Source organism: Zootermopsis nevadensis, unplaced genomic scaffold (genome assembly GCF_977971745.1).
Source record: "Zootermopsis nevadensis isolate Lab colony 2312 unplaced genomic scaffold, Znev_1.0 Znev_ptg000022l, whole genome shotgun sequence".
NCBI classification, from domain to species: domain Eukaryota; kingdom Metazoa; phylum Arthropoda; class Insecta; order Blattodea; family Termopsidae; genus Zootermopsis; species Zootermopsis nevadensis.
Window position 1 is genome coordinate 24,834,041 of NW_028259154.1, and position 20,036 is coordinate 24,854,076.

The following is a 20,036-nucleotide window of genomic DNA, read 5'->3' on the forward strand; positions in this document are numbered from 1 at the left end:
TTACAAGGCCAGCGTAAGAAGTAAGAAATATTTTATAAATGTTATGCACCACAAATAATGATGTAGGAAGTAAAATGAGTAGCTTGAGCCAACGCGGTCTAGAATAACAGCGGAAGTTCTTTACAAAAAGTGTCGGTTTGCAGTATAATCTATTATTAAAACACAATGGAACACAGAATAATTCCTCCTTTGTCCTTTTGAAATGTAAGGTGATTATTTGTGGCTTCTACATGACGTGAAGATAACTTTTTTTTTTCGATGGGTTCGTTAGATTCTCATCAAGAAACAAAAGGAAGTCTTACACAATAAATGCATTTAAAGGCAGACCTGTCTCTGGTCGGCTTTGTCAATTGAAATGCGAAACATTGGCTTCCTTCTGAGGTTTCGGTGACTTCTGACCCAGAGAAAACGAATTTAATAAGAGAAACGACATATCACAGCGGCTCGCAGAGAAGGAACATTTCATATTTTAATACAACGTCGAGTTACGAATAAAAATGTGCATTTTTGACAGACAAAAGAATAGCAAAAAGCTGTTTTTTTTTCCTCGTTGACTTAGTTGTACAGTAAGAAAAGTTGTGTTCTGTTCGTTCGCAAAACACTGCCTTAGTAATTCCTTTCAAATATTCGTAAAACTCTTCTAAACAGAAGAGAGAAAAACAGACATCACTTGAAAATTATTTTCCCATAAGATTATTTCTGAGGCGGTAATGTAATTACCTTAATTACCGAAAGTGTCATAATAATTTTTACTCGGAAAATCTGAAGAAAAGAGAAATCTTGGGAAATGGATGTGTACTTAGAGAGGATCGTAAATACACAGGACTTAGTGTCTGTACTGAACTTATCTTAGTTATAATAAAAACAAATAGTGGGATCTTGTGAACGCATCAATGAACCATTGGGTTCCACAAACGACGGGGAATTTCTTGACCGCGACATTAACTAACAGGGACGTAACCCACAATGAAGACGAGAAAAGTATCGAATTGCTAGCCCCTGCGACATTCGCATTGATTACACGCGAGGATTTTAATAACCTAACAGGATTTATAAAGAGGAGAGTCCAGCTGATAACTGGTACACACATGAACCACTATAAGGTAATTCAACTTAATCCGTGGAGGTACTGTGTGGTGATGCTTTTCTGCAGCGCCTTGCTTACAAAATTTGGCTAAACTTAAAACTCATATTCAAGCCCCCGTCCAAACTTTTAACAATCCGCACCTAAACTGATCACTTCCTTCATTTTCTACAAAGTCGACGACAAGGCACATAAAAATGCGCCAGTCAGCTTTCCCGCAAAATACAAATTGACTACGACTGGACTGGAAGAAGGTAAGAAAGAATGAGCAATATAATTCAAGAAATAAAATCCCTTACGAAGAACTGTGAACGTTGCTAGCAGAGACTGCTCAAAATGACGTAAAGGAGAGAAATCAATGATATGAAATGAATGAGAGGTGATCTGTCCTCCGGTCAATACGGCAGGACGTACTAAGCAAACAGCTCGTATTTAATTGAGTAAGGATTAATGCAGGTCCGTGTTGATATAAAGAATCGAGATGTCGTGGGGGCCACAGTTTCCGAGCCAAAACAAATAAACATCTCAATATCACCAAATGGCAGCACATTCCAAGTAGGAAGAGATGGCAGTTCCGAATAGACACGTAAGTGGGTACCATTTTAAATTATTTCAATTTTAATAAATGGGTGATGCTAGGCACGAAGCCCGCGTAAGTCCGTGTACAAGTCATGAAATAATCGTAACATAACAGCATCTAATAGGTCATTCGAACATTTTCCAGAGTTTAGATATTTGAGTTAGAAAATAACAAAAATAAATTCAAAGATATAATTGAGAAAAAATATAATAAAACCAGGAACAGCTTCATTTCAAAAACTTCCAAGGCTTTCATTTCTAAGTTACAAGTTGATTATTATATTTGTCTTTTCTTCATTTTATACAGTTCTGAGACATGATCAATTGTCATGAGAAAATTATTGATCATATAAGATAAAAATTAAGTTGAAATAAAATAAATGTAAACGAACGTAGAGCTTATAATTTATAGTATTATGTGCTAATTACGTCAGGAACATTACGTATACTTCGTTTTAGAGAAACAAAAGCAAATAAAGGAATTTTATGTCTCAATTTATTCATAAGGCAAACATTTAGCAGACTGAGAGGCACTCGTAATCAGGTTAATAATAAAATCGACCTCAAGACAAGAGTTTTCAGCTCTGGTTCACGCACAGGGCCTGCCGTTTGTTTCAGAATTCTGAAATATCGAGATCTAACGCCAAGTAGTGGTGAGATGTTAAGTTGATTATATCACCAAGTAAGAAGCATGGACACATTTAAATCCATTTCATTTATACCGTTTAATTATCCAGTGGTTACGTTCTAATTAATGAACTACGGAACTATAACCATAACACAACAGCAGTGCTACACAGCTCCATGAAATTCCTTCACACAGCGAGAGGCAAGTGCAAATAGTTGTTCAACGACCAGTAGGGGTCCGTGTTTCAGACAGAGTAGGTACGCAGTACCGCCAACTGCTGATAAATTTACCAAAATATGAGGGCTGCCGCATGGTACACTAAGCGAGGATTCCCATATCCGTGAATAAATAAAAATAAAACTCCGCTCACTTCCCGCTCTAGTTGGTGCAGCTTCCGGTTGTGTGCGTAAACAAAGTTTCTTATTGTAGCAGAAATCGCATCTCCGTGACAGAAGAATGGATGCTGCTCTGTACCAGAAACCTGCTAAATTGTGTTCTGTTCATCCACGCATCCGTACACAAACATCCACCCAGCTATCCTAACATCCATTCGTCTATTCATCCACCATCCTCTTACTAGTAAACGGACGGATAAGTTCACGAAGAAAACAGCGGAATGAAGACAAATGTAAATTGCAACTCGGTGCATTTCCTAACTCTGGGCGTGTAGCAAAGAACATCTCGCACCAGAAAGTACCTGAGATTCAACGCTGACACTCGGAGTCAGTGTTAAAGACTCCTCAGATCCAATTACGTACAGCTGCATTCTCGTTAAATCGAGAAAAGTCCGATACCGAAATTTGTGATCTGCATTTGTTTCTTGAAGTGTCGAAGTGAAGAACCGAGACCTGAGAACGAAACAAGAAGAGACACTGGAGTAAACGGGAAAAGGGAATTAAATACGGGAGAACGCAGGGAACAGAGAAGCAACTTCACTTAGTCGTTTCCTCAGTCCAGTAATTTCGTCTGGGCGGGAGGGCAAGTGCTCCGATCAATCTTCATTTGCTACAGTAGATGAAAATATCGGACCAGATCGATAGAGCGAGGCACAATGGAGGCAGTTTCAACAGAACAGACCGGGTACTCGTCAACTACGTCCTCACTTACGGGCGAAACATTATCCAACAGCCAATAGATGTTTCACATCGGAACGAAAAGGTTCAACTCACTGACTGTCAGCTGGACGTCGAAACGTGCGGAGGTCAGAGACGAGACATAAAAAGCACAGGTCATTTTTATTACTTTATGGGCTGTAGAACGACATAAGCTTCGGTTTTTGGAGAAGGGGGGGGGGGGAGAACAAAGTCCCGCAAACAGAATAATACTGAAACAAAATTAGGAGCTTTAGCCAATCACAGAATCATTAAACACTATCACTGTCGTAGTGATTATCATTATCGAATACAGAAATCGACATACTCTATACAAACATACCACAAGTACTGACAATCAGAAACTGCAGGCCTTACCACACCTCAAAAAATACACGCAGACTCACCAAATTACACTCAATTTTTAACCCGTCGTAGAGAAAATTTCGAGAACATAATTTGAAGTTTATTATAAACTCTGTGTTCATTCTTTTGTCTTTTACACCAGTCTAATTAATTCGTTTTTAATTTTCTTTGATGTGTCACATGCTGTACAGAAAATATTTTACATAATTTGGCAGAATGTTTGATGTCCAACAAAGCAAAAGAATAATGGGAGTAACCATGGTAACATTTTTAATCGAAGGTTATGAATTCCCTCTGTACTTCACAGAGCTGCGTTCATCTTTGCCTAAAACAAACGAAGTATTAAAAGTTCTCTGCAGTAAACAAATCTTTTTGATTCTTATTTAGTTTAATTCATCTTTTTTTGTTAACTTCTGTGCAAAGGACTGAAAAGTAACTATCCATAAATATGTGGGACTATGTTAATTTAGCAAGCGAAAATATAAATAGGGCAACGAATCACAAACAGTTCTTCACAAGCCCATGCTCTCTGCTTTGGCTTTACCGTCCGCCCAATTTTACTCTCCCAGCGGGAAAATGGAGCATCAGACGATCTTATAGGAAGGACGGAAAAGTATGTTAAGTACAGTAAACATATTTTTCAAAAAGAAATTTTCGATTTTTAATAAGTGACTGTCCTTGTATTGCGTATAAATTTGTGATTAAATTTGCAAACCCGTTGTTTTAAAGCATGTCAAACTACGGATATCACAAATTAAGAGAGTCAGAAGATACGTTTCCTTGACTCATTATGAGATTGGCTGTCTCATTATCTTCAAATGTTCCATAACATACGTGTCACATGAAACAGTTAGAGGCCACATTGTAAATCACAGAAATAATTTTAACACCTTACATAACAGAACTGCTCTCTATTTTGAAAGCTTCATAGCAAAATTATGAGACGGCACATAACACGAGGCGATGCAGCATAGAGTGGAACTGTGTGTCAAGGCGGTTCAGGGACCGTAACTCCTTAATCTGCTAAAGACAATTTTCAACACGATCGCTACGTCGACAGCAAACAAATCAGAAAAGTGAAATATGCAATAAACGGGATAGCCCGGCATAAAGTAAGCCCCCCCCCCTCCCTCTCAAAGAAATTTCTCTTCTTACTACATAGAGCTGAATAATTTGGAAGACGACAGTTCAGGTGGTCAAAAGCTTTCCCTCCTTTCTTTATGGAATCCGTGGGTTTATTGCCACGACCACAGGACCCCAGCATCACATATTATCCGGAGACGGATTAATCAGTTTCACGCCTTAATTATTTAAAATATTTTCAATGTTATACTCCCACCAAGATCTCCAAAACGTATACAACTAATACCTGTATATATACCTCATCTATACCATGCCAGCTGCATGTTCCACCAATCACATGCATCTCGGTTTGATCGAGTTAATATTATTTGGCACACCGAACAAAATATTTGCTGTACAATTTCTTCCACCCACCTCTTACCTCCTCTTGCTTGAGTCTAAATATTTGTAGATAGACACACTCGATCGACGTTGCTTCCTTAGAGACACCAAGTTTTACACCCGTGCAGAACGGATTACGTTACAGTTACGTATATTTTAATATTAAATTTTCTAGATAGGAGACACCATCTTGGATCTTGCCCACACGACTTTATTATTATTTAGTGTTCTGTATGACGACAGGTCCATATGAACAGGATCCTTCCATCCTTTTCTCGGACTGGGACCTGTTCATATACGTTCTTGGCAGATGATCCAGAAGTGGCTTGCCATTGCCTTCTTCTGTGTGTGAATGGAGTAATTGTTGGGATGCCACGGAGGAACACTCCGTGTTGCCTAGACCACGGCCTGACCTCACACAAGTTATAAATTCGGGCACCGCCGGGAATCGAACCCGAGACCCCAGGATTACAAGGCCAGCGTTCTAACCGCTAGACCACCGTGGCCATCCACACGACTTTACAGAACAAGAAAAAAAACATTGACATACTCTGAACTGACTAACTGTTCGTTCAAAAGGTGTCCTTTTCGACATTACATCAATTTTGATGTACATTACTTAAAAGTGGAATCAGCACGTTGCTGATTCCACTTTTAAGTAGCAATAGAAACGTTTCTTCCGAAAACCTCGAAGGACCTGAAGGTATAAATCAATGATCAGATGAATTAAGGAAATTAAAAACTGCGTCTGGTTCCATAAAAATTAAACGTTTCTTGAAAATGTTTTTGTTTGTTCGGAGGAATTAGCACACATATAATGGCTTGAAGAAAACAAAGGGGAATATATCCCGGGAAAGAAGTGGACTAGAAAAACCTGGTTTAACAGGATAACTATGAGTTGTAATGTTCTCAAACACTCCACGACACTTGTTTCGTCATCATCTAATATAGCGCCCAAGTCCGCTAACAGTTACAAACTCTCGGAATGTCCTGCGTTCCACTGCGACAATTATCAAGTACGTCAGCTAATTAGTCTAATGGAATGCAGCTCGATAATCGATTACACTGTGGGAGTCTCTTCATAAAGTTTGTTGTATATTATGAAACTTTCTATCCACATGACGAAGACCAATCATTGTCTGCAATAGACCATAAACTGAAAAAAAAATAAATTCCGATATAAGACACGTCTGGAATGGTTTCTCTATACTAAGTACCCAACTCCATGAAGTAGAAACTAATAGACCTTCAGGTATTAAAAAACTCCCTTTTCTTTTTCGAAACTGCAAGGTTCATTACCATAATCACAAGAGCTCGCCGCTGGTCCCTATCACGAGCCACAAAATTCCAATCTCTGTTCTCGTAACACTCTATTAATGTACGATTAATTATAATATAATCCTGCCATCTATTTCTAGGTCTTCTAAATGATGTTCTTCCTTTTCATCAGGATCTCAGATTAAAATTTCGCACACATTAATTATCTCTCACATGCTTGCTACATGTACCGCCCATCTCGTACTACCGAACACCGCCAATGAGTGGTTAGTGTTTCTACTTCGCATTCTGGAAATTCCAGGTTCAAATCTCGGCCCAGAGACCGGCTATACTGACTGAGGTTTTGCATGGTTTTCTTCAGTTTCTCCATGCAAACGCAGGGCCCTTCCGCTCCTCATCCTCTCCAATTCATCGTTCATTAATCATCTTATAATTTTACGCTACATAATCTGAGATTCTGACTGCGTTGTTAAATAAACCACTAATTTATTTAATTATTCTTGATTTGATAAGCATAATAACGTTGAAGAATATGTGGCTAAATTATGAAGCTCTTCATGTAATTGTCTCCATCCACCGTTAGCTTCTTCCCTTTAAGGTCCAAATAATCTCCTCAGCTTCTCTATTCTATTAGTATGGGATTAAGACCCTAATCTATTTCATTATGACAATATATCGATTTTGTCCTTGCCTGAATATTTATAGATCAAAGTCGCATGTTCTGTCTTCTTACAACACTTCAAAATCTTACTGGAATTTTCATTAAGATTTCCCTATTTCTTAACAAAATTAGTAAAAAATAAAAATGGTACCAAGAAATGCTTTTTAATTTCGTATTCCTTTTAAAAAAGCATATTAAAAGAATAGATAAAATCTATAAAACTATTTAAGAAATGTAAAAATAATATAACTGAACTAGTTCAATAATGGTTTCTACATCACAAACTCATTTCTTATGATCAACAAAACGGAACATCTTTTCAACCGAAGGTTTTGAAAATTTTACTGGGCTTCCTTCCCCATTCACTTAAATCGGCCCTTTGCTCTTGGATATTTCTTAATGAATTTCCACAAAAGAATGTATCACCGTCAGTCCACATGCTTCGCGTACAATCCGTCTCCGACTATAAATATCAAAGCAAAATATCAATCTATGGGAGTAGCTTCTTATATCAGTGTATGAATGAGTTCGACACAAGCCATCAATCTTGATTATATAATAATCTAATGTGCAATACAGAAGCGTCTGCATTACTTTCCTATATAAAGTTATGCAAATATCGTCTTTAGAGTGGTGGCAATTATGAAGAGGGTTAAAGTCGTTTATCATTGGCAGAGCACGTCACAGCTGCTGCATTGTGTGGGGAGAGACGTGCTTACACAATCGTTTGTAACTTTAGATACAAGTTTACATTTGCTCCTAGTGTCTTTCAAACAGAGTTTATTTTATTTTACTCTCGTCTTTTAAATATTTTATTGTTTACCGGAGGAAGATATTTTCGCCTGGACACGTAGGTGCACCGCGAGTTTCAGTAAAAGTGTTTCGAGTATATAATTCGCTTGTTTACTGGAAATCATTGAAAGCATAGTCAATGTTTGCAGGTTCTGCGCGAGCCACAGCACGGGTGTCCTTGCTGGGCTCGAAAATAAGTGAGAAGTGAGACGATATGCAAATTAACCAATCAGGCGTCAACACCTAATTAAGGAATGTGTCTAGAATTTTATGATGGTTCAAAGACCAATGACTCATGAAAATGCTTGTTCCGAAGACGAGGCGAGAGATGAGAATTTGGAAGGATGGAAAGTCGTGATTTGAGGGGAAAGGAATGTCAAGAACGGGATATTACTGTTCACGAAGCGGGGAATCGTAATAGAAAATGTAAAATTGAAGTTTTTACAACAGAATGACATTTCATTTGTATCCGTCAAGACGAAATTGCGGTTCAGTGTGTAATATTGTGGGAAATAATTATTGTAGAAAAGAAAGCGAAACTCATTCAGTAAACAATCTATTTGTTGACAAGAAACTGGCTGTAATTGTAAATTCTCTGCTCCTCGTGTTTTACTGCGTAACAAATTAAACAATTTGTGCAAATTTTAAACGCTGATGTACATCAATGTTGATGTTACTGGCATTACTACCACCAGATTATCATCATTATCACCATAATAAATATAATATGCAAAAAAATGGTGACATTCGAAAGAGCAAATGAATTAAGCGACACGGTTCCACAAAAGAAATTCTAGTCCGTGCGATTCTCCTGCAAAATTCTGAAGCACAAAATTAATTCACAATATGAAAATCAGATCGCTATACGTCGCATATGAACTGCTACGGATGTTAAGTAGATTTCAATCTAAACTTATCGGACTTCGCTCTCTTTCATATGAATGTGTTCATAAACGTCTGTTCATGTGAACCGTCATGTGAGTGATAAATGTAGTCGCTGATGGGCGCGTTATCTGTAGTCCTAGTTTTAAAAGCTTGCATTAGAAGAACTCGGTTGCTGTTATTTTCTAAACCAAACACGTATTTTCTTTTTTCAAAACTATCAGAAGCTTCGGTCCTGCTTTGACAAGGTTTACTGCCACATTATTAAAGAAAGATTAGAAGCGAATTTTAATTTTAATAATGTCGTTTTATCTACCGAAATTGCGTGATCTTTAGCATCACAAAACAGTAAAGTTTAGAAAACCTTATCAATACTCATTTTCGCTGCCGTCAATATTTTAAACAATTCAAATAATTTCTGACCAACAAACTCAAAATTTGTTTCTAGAATTTTAATATGGGTGCGTTCATTCCGGTAAATTGAATTTTGTCAGATATTTCGTTTATTACTCGCCCTAGTTTACGTAACTGTTTCGGTGCTAATTTACTCTGATTTTCTGTTCAAAACCGGTGCAAAAGGAATTATCCTCTGAGTGGGAAAATACTTTTACATCTGTAATAAAGAATTTATAGCAGCAAAGATATAATATTCAAAATCACGAGAACGCATTTCTGAACACGCTCCATCCAATGCTGCCAACATATATCCAATCTCGTTCTATTAAGTGGAGTGAAGCCAAAATCTGCTCTGCTCTCTGAAAATTAATCAACCCTTGATATCAGCAGATGAACTGCGAGCGAAAATCCTAATAAAAATAAATGATCTTTAATTAGGGATTAATGAAAGTTATTACATCTACCTTTATGTATGTTGATACACCACCTGAGTAAACATTTACAGATGATATTTCTAAATATTCAGGTCGCTGTGGAAAACGTTAGTATACGAGCTATTTAAACTACACTTAATATGAACCCCAGGGAAATCTACTTTAGATCATAGAAGCAAGATTTTAGGTCATAGTATTTTGTGGTGTTGAACAGTACAGTATAAGTATGCACCTCTGAAACGTCGGACAATTTTTACGAGACTACGCAGCGCAACATCGCGGAAGACAATAATCTTTTAAAATTATTGGCCTACAGATGAAGGATGACCCGCCAATGAAGGATAGATAAAGTGAGGTATCCAATACTAGAATTAATCTGGAGGAAAAACTCTGAATCAGGAAATTGCCAACAATACTTTCATGCGCCTTCCAAACAGAATAGAAGGTTCAAGTTGGCCTTGTTAACTTATGCCCCTAAGGTCTTCTGTTCCTGGCCAAACTTCGATTACATTTTGCACTCTAATTAAAACACCAAATCCTAATTGTACTTTACAACCTTACGAATACAACGAAGTTACTAATTTACCGTAAATCTCAATTTAATTCTGAAAATTAACTTTGGTCTAGAGTTTTAAAATCAATTATCTCTATGTAGTTTTGGGTAATTCCTCAGTCGTACTATTAGTGTCGCCTATACATATAAAGCGGCGATTACACAGCACTGGTGGTGACCTCTACCTTGCCTAGTAGCGAATAAAATATTTCATAAAGTGCGGAAAACATTCATTACATTGAAGCTGCTTAACAATTAGCTGAATATTTAGAAAAGTTCAACAAACCAGCACTAGCTTTCGGAAACCAAGATGTATACAGCATCAGTATTATGTGGAATAACAGCAAATCTTGTAAAAAAAAAAGTACAGTTTTGTTTTTTGCGCGAGAACTCCGAGTAATTTCTTAACATTTTCAAAGTTTCCTACCACTGATAAAATCTGTAAAAAACATGCGGCAAATAAACTTCGAATTCCAGTATTGTCATAAACGCTAACATCACGACATTTAGCCAAGTTTCCATAACACTCAGAAGTAAGACAGTAAAAGAAATATGTCGCTTAAAATAGTGCAAAACGGAATATTTTATAAAGATATAATTATCCTAATTTCAAGAGTTTTTTGTGTTCACAAAAACTCTTACTATCTGTCGGTAGTCTTGTCGAACCTACATAAAGCGCTGAATATCTGAATATTCATACCCATGGATGCCTGACCTCCTGCCTCAGTGGAGGATTCAACGACTCGCTCCTGTGAACACGGCAACGCACTTCTGTTTCCGTAAAAGACGTGGAATCTTTCGCCTGCTGAGCGACTGCGAGCTTTTCAGGGACGGATCTGCTCAATGAAGTCACGACGAGAAGAGATTACGGGGGTGACACTGACATATTTTGTGAGGCCGGAGGCACTGAGGAAATCTAATACACAGCTTACAATAGCCAGTACCTGGCTGAAAGACGAAAGGGTCACTTCTCAACTCAATATAGTACCATTTTAATTAACTTTCTACGTTGAAACAGCGCGCTTATGTAAACTAAACATCAGCATTCGTAGAAATCGGGAAAATACGCGAAGTCCTGAAATATTACACTTACCGCAAGGATTTCTAGATTCATATACGTACAACAAGCATGAAATTTTCGGAATTAATAAACACTGATTCAATTTCCGGTTAACCGCGGAAATAATGTTGTGTTATTAACGACGATCGATTGGTCAATAAAATATTTAATCATATAAACATGAAGCACTCTATTAACATAATTATAAACGCTATAATGCAACGTTATCTCGGGTTTAGTGTCGTCTAATGAGAGCCATGAAGCTTTTATCACCTACACTGTCAATGTAAACACACATCGAGTCCGATAAAATTTTAAAACTGGTTATAATTATCCCACGAAAAAATAAAATGAGACTTTTGGATACTGTGTTAGACTCTACACACCGGATTCTTCCCATATAACAACGCGCCCGGTATCCCATATGTTACCTAATGCATGCAGGTTCTGACGTCACAACCTAACTTCCTGCTACATACTCTTATGTCTGTCAAAATTATCTTCTGTATTAAATATGAATAATGCTTGAATGAATTTTCCTGAAGAGGAACCGCATAAGTAACTATCTGTCGGCCGAACCTTAGGTATCTAAGTGAAGATACATGTATGTCAACTAAGATCACGGACAAGACCAGATCATGTCAAGACTACAACAGAATTCGACATTGGGTTTCTCGAACACAGGCCTTTGAAATTTTACAGGGTACTTAAGGTCATTAATTATCGCGCGTCCCTCCGCCAATCTGTAGGTACTTCAGTGACCATACGTATGCAAATCATAGGTCACGGATAGAACTAGGACATGCCAAGATTATAACAATATTCGCCAAAGTGTTTGCTGAATAGAGGACTTTGAGTTTTTCAAGGTAATTTCAAAGTCATTACGTCACACGATTATTACCGAGGATCTCTGAGTACCTGAGTGACCATACTTATCTCAAGTCAAGGCCACAGAAAGGACAATGTCATATGAAGGTCTCGATTATATCAGCCCAAGAGATTGCTGAATATTGGCCTTCAATTTTCAATTTTTCAAAGTCACATAAAAGTCACTTTCGTTCTCACGCATATTAGTGCCGAACGGCATGTACATTAAATCTAAAACTTCTTGACGATGGTGAAGAGTCAATTGAATAAAAATTTTCTTGGATATTATCCATCGTCTAGTAAATATAAAACGTAAAAAACGACGTTTCGGAGATGGGACTCTATCTCCGTCTTCAGGTTCCTACACAGTTGGGCCCACTAGATAGAGCTAATCCCTATCTCCGGACAAAGTAGATAGAGTCCCATCTCCGAAACGTCGTTTTACGTTTTATATTTACTAGACGATGGATAATATCCAAGAAAATTTTTATTCAATTGGCATGTACATTACTGTACATCCAAGGCATGTCAGTTTGAGGTTGGAAGTTCTATGGTCATGGAGAAGTGCTGGAGAAGTCCTGGAAGGTTATATGGAAGTACTTAAATGGTGGTGGTGTGTTGAGTCAGTGTGTTTCGTGAAGTATAATTTATTCTCTAATTCAAAAACATGTTTTAAAATATATTTTCCTAGAGGAACTGATTTAAGTAAAGTAAGCTATTTTATGATGACTTATACATTATCGATGCCTTCTACAGCGTAAGCAGATACTTGGAAGTTAACAAGCCATTATTAATTCCTCCAAGAACGTCTTATTAGGGTACAATTATTTCCGTCCTTGTTGGTAACATGATCTGTTAAACGTATGCCGAAGATATTCTTCTTACACAACAGTTCGTTCTAGTTAAGTTGAACTGTATAATGCATCCTTTGATTGGTATATACAGTGACGTCGTTATCCTATTATTTACACACGATAATAGAACCAATCAACTTTCCATATATAATACGAACCAATGTAATTGCATTTGCCTTTTTATTCCTTCATTTTTTCATCTCTATACCAGTCGTTAGAAGTAGATACAAAGAAAAACATTAAGCGATCTGACCTTTCATGTACTAAACGTGCTACATATCTGCGAACGTAAGTAATAGTGGTATTTTCCCCAACCATCGAAGTAACCTTGATTTTATAATTCTCTCAGTGTTTAGTGAAGAGTAAAATTTTTGAAGCCTCCTGTCACTTCAACGCTTGTACGTTCCAACGTATATTTTTTTTTTGATAAAATATTTTTATTTTCCGTCTATACACAAACTTAAATAATGTTGTTTAAAATTATTTAAAATTATAACATTCTCAGTAGACACTGCATCTTGTTACATTTTTTGTATCGACGACATGTTTCAATGTGTATTACATCATATTATTTTATAAAATAATCACATACTTGTCGTCATTTCTTTCACTGTGTTTGGTCCATCAGTCCACATTCTTTCGGATCGCATCAGAATAAAAAGCTGTCAATTCTTGTTCCACTTTGTCCCATGCCTTACTCTTCCCCGAGTTGCTCCGTCAACAGTGACAAATCTTCGATTGCTTGGAAAAATTGATCGATCTCTTTCTTAACCTCAAAAAATGTTATAGCCAATCACTGCCAAAAACTTACTTTCTCTGTCTCAGTGAAAGCTACGCTTCACGACCGCCAACGACAAATCACATACTAATTCTTGGTCTTTCATAAATTTCATCAGCAGTAGTATCACTTCTCAAAAGACACTGGAATCTAATTAAATCCTTGTTTATAGCCGCCACATTTTTAGTGCTGCCAATATAACTGTTCTAGTAACGAACATTGCCTTTAAACAAAAATCTCTCTCCCTTTTCACTATCTGAACAACTGTCTGCTACATGACAGACACCGTTTCCCAAAATCCCTGTTTTAATTTAAGAAGGATTTTAATTTTACACGTGACCACAAATATATTTCTGTATAATTCTCATTTCATAAAAATGAAAAAAATTGAAAAATTCCAGCAGTAATTACGCAACAAAAATATGTTATAAACATGAGAAGAATGGGACAAACGGCCACACACATAATGATACAGGGCAAGTATTGGTTAAAGAATCCATAATTCATATATACTGAAATATTCAAAGTCTCATACCGACGATGAACACAGGTATGTTTCCGCGTGGTGTGAAAATGTTGTAGAATACCAAACGTGGCAAAGGCTTCTGGGTATTGCATTTCTAAATACCCGAACTCTGTGAATAACTTTGGTCTGTCATGTCAGTGGTTACTTGGAACGTTGCAGGTTTGCCGAATTCTTTTACATGAGTCAACGGCATATTTACTCTACAGATTACCTCTGCCCTATTTGTTACTAGGCCATTACAAAATGGAGAACGCAGATTAAACAAGACTAGTGTTTGTATAGTGCAAACACAGTAGCATACACAGAGCACTTATACAAACAGAGAACATTAACCTTTTATGTAAATTAGTCACTGCCTGCAGAATATTCAGCATTATATAACGCACTGAGCGGCCTACATTCAAAGCACGGAAACAGATTTCATTTGTTTCGTTTAAGATTCCTGTTTTAATGTATTATCCCACCATTCATCTGGACAGATTGCGGAAAAATACCTAATCTGTATCCGTACTAAGCAACGGACCGATTACCTATCAAATACGAAGCAGTGATCTTAACCAATAAGCCGCCTCATTCTTTTATACTCACAGCTTCCTCAGAGTAAGACATCTCTCACATGCACAGTGATATTAGGTAGGTATATGAAGAACTTATTTAGAGTTCCGACTGAGGCTTAGAACGTACTAACTTGCAGAGTGAATCACAAAATATATTCTGTTTAGAAACCTGTGATGAAAATTATATATTAAGACGAGATTTCTCGGTTGCCATGCACCATGAAGAAAAAGGATGTCCTACCAAAATACTGGCAGATATATAACATTTATTAGAAGGCACTTCCTTCTAATTTCCTTTGTCTCCTGAACATCTACTTCTATTCAAGTACCAGATTAGACAGAGCTCAAATTCATCAACGACTATCGCATGACTGGCCGTACCTTAGGGCTAAAATGAAGTCCCATTTTGAGACACTTCGTACATATAATCCCCCAATCTAAAAAACATTCTAAAAATTATAACTAGGTATGCAAAATAAAGTAACGCAGAAAGCGAACACGAAATACTTGACGTAATTCGATGTCCAACGGAAAAATTAATTCACAAGTCAATTATCGTTTAAAATTCACGTAGGAAAATTAATCTAGAAATAAAGACATCAAAGAACTGCGAACTTATTAAGATGTGTCTTTCAGAAAGAAGATAGAATCGTCTTTAAACTGCTTTGTAAAATAATACCGATACGGACAGTTGAGAGGAGGAGAGCTCAGGAAAATTGCCTTAGTAACACTTTGATGAAAGCAATTAAATTAAACACGAGAATGAGATTCCGAGCTAAAAATGGAAAACTCTGAAATAAAAGAAAGCGAACAGACCAAGAAACTGCAATTTTTTCCTTAATAAGTTTTTAGTTTACATTTTACAGTTATTACAACAATATGTTGTTCAGCGAATATTGTTAATTTATAATCGGGCTTTTAATTCTGTCGTGGGTTTCTGATTCATCACTGGGTTCCAAAAACCACTTTCATTAGTCTTAAGAATAACATTAAAATAAATATTACTCCAAAGATTACTCCATTTTTCCAATATCGTTTACTGACATTGTCGACCGATGTCAGGTTGTCTGCACGGAAGATTACATTAGCAACGGTTGAAGGCGGTCACAGCTTGAAGCTGATCATCCATGTTCATCGACGCCAGATATTACGAATTCTCGGTTCTTTTACCTTCATAAAGCGTTTCTAAACACAAGAATATATTTGCGTTTACTTCGTACATACGCCTCTCATGCACAGAAACGGTTTATCATTCAATTTATCATTCTCCACCATCAGCCGAGTAAAAGTTATTTTCCATCCATTTAACACAGACAAGAAGTTTCTACCATTAAAACAAGATGAAGGCAAAATAAAATTCTAAAGTAGAGGAAAACAGAAGTTTATTTTCCGTTTCAATGCCCCCCCCCCCTCTTCCTCCCCCTCGCCTCTTAATTCATAACTTTGCTCTAGACAATAATTGTTGCTCTTGAATAACGGTAAATTTCTTCGACTCCAATTGTCGACGGGGCTGCCGCCTATCGGATGTTAATTGACTCAGAGTTCAACTCTTTGCCGTGAGTTGAATCAAGCACATGACTAACAGGGCTACAAAAAAACGTGCACTGAACAAGTTGTAGATTGTGAAAATCTGACGTAATCATTATTTCCTTCTTTATCTGTTTGCCTGGAGGAAGATTGCTCATGCATCCTTGCGTTTTCTCGTTTTTTTTTTTTTTTTTTAAAAAACACAACAAACTGAAAAGAGTAACGTTACAATTAATGGAATTCAATAAGTTCATAAACCTCTAACTCCACAGCAGGCACATCGCGACCCGCGGACTAAATGCGACTGTTTTCTAATGTTGTATGAGGCTCGAGTCGTTTCTCGAATTGTACAAGACGCGCGGCCCTAAATTTCCCCTTTTCATAAATCGTAAGTTTTAAGTCATGCATATTAAGTGCCTACTAGTGTACAGCTGTTGTATATTTCAATTACATAAAGCATCAAACTTTTTACAATGAAATTCACATTTGGGTTGGTTTGTGGGAGAATACATGGAAAAAAAAATATATCTTAAATTAAAGCTTAAAATTATTAAAAGTGAGAGGTTATGATTTATCCCATCCGAAACTCTAAAGTTAGATTATTTAATTATATATCCTGTTGTTATACGTTGAGAAGACATGAAATGCTGACATCAGTTTCGTGTATTCTTCAACTCAATCAAAGTAGATGATAAGACATGTCTTAAAATACGCCACGACCTTTTCCTTCTACACCAATTTAAACTTTTCGCTTGCTACAACATTTGTGATTCAACCGAACGTTGCAGCTGAGAAGCTGGTACTCCTGCTTCTTATCCCGATAGAGATTTCCGTCTTTATCGTCAGCCGCCTCACGTAAATGCCGGGATCCGAACCATAAACTAGGCCAAAACCTCTTAATTCCACGTCTTCTCCAATTCATCATTGATTACCATTCGACTCTCCCTGGACAGCGCCGTTATATAAAACACGAACAGACATTTGTGATTCAACATATGAAAGACACGAACTCGAACAAGCGTCGTTAAATAAAATATAAAAAAAGCAAACAAACTATTAACACTATAAAGAAGACACTAATGCCATACGCATTGAATAAAGAAATCTCATACCGTAGTGGAAATTCGTCTCTTTTAATATAGAGAACACGATGGAAACTTCCGCAGAAAATCATTCCATTCTTTCAATAATTGCGACTTGTGTTCGGTCTTGTTTTTTTTTTGGTAGCGAAGAATCTGGTCAACCAATCAGCAGTCGTGTTTCCTGTCACGTGACTTCTATCTACACCTTGCGCTCGCCAGCTCAATTAATTGCCTTCAACAACAAGAAAAAACATTGACAGGCTCTCCTGTGACCCTTGACCTCTCGCTAGCGCAATAACACAAGCCCGTGAGGCAGCGCGTTTCATGATTCGAAAGAAGGGAGTCTTGCGGAATATTATGACTCGAGTTATTGTAGACGCTTTTATGAGTTCTTAGAACAGAGTTCACAGAGCGAGAGCATTTTGCTGGGTCTTGCCCGTCCGTCTGTAGGTTTTTATCTCCTGAAAACGGATTTCACAAAAAAAAATACTTAGTACCGATTTATACCAGAATCCACAAAATGTCGCGGTAAATCCACATTTAAGCAATATCATCAGTGATTAATACCGGTATTAATTATTGTCTTCGCTGTACTAGGTCACCGCCACAAATGTTTAGAGCCATCTACTGTGCTCAATACGACCCACATCACAGGCCAGTTTTAGCGTATACATCACCAAGGCAAACAGTCCCAAAGCCACTCAAATATCAATCATGTATTAACAGACCTGATTTCGGAGTTCCTCCTTGCTGTATGTCATATACACCAAGCGTCGCGGCAGATTCCACTCTCAGAAATCATTCAGTCAAGTCCATACTGTACCTAAACAGAAGAAATAAGTAAATAATTAGTGTAAAGTGTCCTACGTGCTGTCGGTGGCAGTTTATGCTGTTCATTTTATTTTATTTGTAGTGTTCTGTCTGACGACAGGTCCATATGAACAGGATCCTTCCATCCTTTTCTCGGACTGGGACCTGTTCATATACGTTCTTGGCAGATGATCCAGAAGTGGTTTGCCATTGCCTTCTTCTGTGTGTGAATGGAGTAATTGTTGGGATGCCACGGAGGAAAACTCCGTGTTGCCTAGACCACGGCCTTGCCCAACACAAGTTATAAATTCGGGCACCGCCGGGAATCGAACCCGAGACCCCAGGCTTACAAGGCCAGCGTCATAACCGCTAGATCACCGTGGCTCTGATGCTGTTCATTACGAAACCTAAAAGGAATTTAACACAAACACAGAAAATACAGAGGCCGAACACTTTGAACTCCCGAGGTCCAGGTTTAAATATCGGCCCACAGACCGGCTATCGCGACTAGGAATTTTCTTCGTTTTCCTCAGCTCCTCCCTTCAAATACCGAGACCACAACCGCTTCCTTACATATCCTTTCTAATTCATTGTTCATTCTATTACTCGAAACTTCTACCAGCCCTGATGACGGAGGCAGTATGACCTCTGAAACGTTGGTTAACATCGACCAGACTACACAGCGCAATAACCCAGAAGACGGATATCTTCATACTCACCGCTGTGAGAACCTCAAGTCTTACATTCTACCAGCGTTGTTACGTGAACCACAGATAAATAAACAAAACATGTAATATGTATTTTCCATGTTCAGCGTTCATGAAGTCAGGGGTGTTAGTAATGTTATCCGGACTAACACGGTAACCGCGTCCTCGAACTGCCAGGTAGTCGCAGTTTCGCCCCGGAACTATTCCACTGAACGTAGAGAAGAGAACTCGTCTGTAGGCCAGGCAGACAAGTCGGCGAACATATTTCTATTGTGACGCATAACATGTGCGAGTCACGTACTTCTTTTGTTTCTACTACAAGTTCTATTTTACGTCCACCTACATGAAACAAGTCTCGAGAACAGAACCCTCACTAAAACAAGACTGACTACAACGTAACAGCTCGTTATAACTCACTAATGCTGTATGATCACCAGGGGCTACAATTTAAAATCCAGAGAGAGGGACGCGTTATAATGGAGATACGACGAAAATCAGACCATCGCAGTTTGCCACGACTCTTAAGCTGTCTTGTGTTTAGGTTTGGCTCTCGTCTTAAATCCACTGTCCGCCATGACAGTGGCTTTTTTAAAAATCGCTGTTTAACAAATCGAAACCTGGTTTAGTAAAATATTATATCGGTATTCTCAAATAATAATTTAAAAACTATTTTATCACATAAATTCCACACGAAAAACTGCTGAAAATGTAAGCAAATACCTCTGAGACGTCCTTAAACTTCTACCAGACTAAAACACCCGCCAACCTTTAAGACGGCCATTTTTATCTGTGACGGTCAACGAAGCCCGAAGATGTCTTGCTACAAACATAACTAACATGCAGTTTCATACATGAAGCAATGAAAATATTCTAAACATATTTTTTTGTGTGACTGACATTTTGAGTTTCTTTACTGTAATGAAACTTCGCCACAATTAAATATTTTAACAAACGTTGGTTCGGTAGCTTAAAACATGCATACAGATGCCACATAAATGTGAACGCAAGTCCTTCGGTGGAGTTGATATGAAATTTGTGCAATACAGAGAGGAGAATTGCG

The 20,036-nt window shown here is 37.6% G+C and overlaps 1 protein-coding gene across 7 annotated transcripts in view; it reads right to left on the bottom strand.

Moving 5' to 3' along the window:
- rsh (Rap GTPase activating protein radish) overlaps nt 1–20,036 on the bottom strand; it is a 391,302-nt gene that overhangs the window by 253,544 nt on the left and 117,722 nt on the right. For 6 of the 7 annotated variants that reach the window (XR_015536567.1, XM_087353839.1, XM_087353833.1 and 3 more), the window contains exon 1: nt 18,188–18,272. The exons of the other annotated variant lie outside the window; for it this stretch is intronic. The gene's annotated coding sequence lies outside the window, so the exon portion shown is untranslated. Of the gene's footprint in view, nt 1–18,187; nt 18,273–20,036 lie in introns of those variants that run through there. 7 annotated transcript variants of the gene reach the window in all.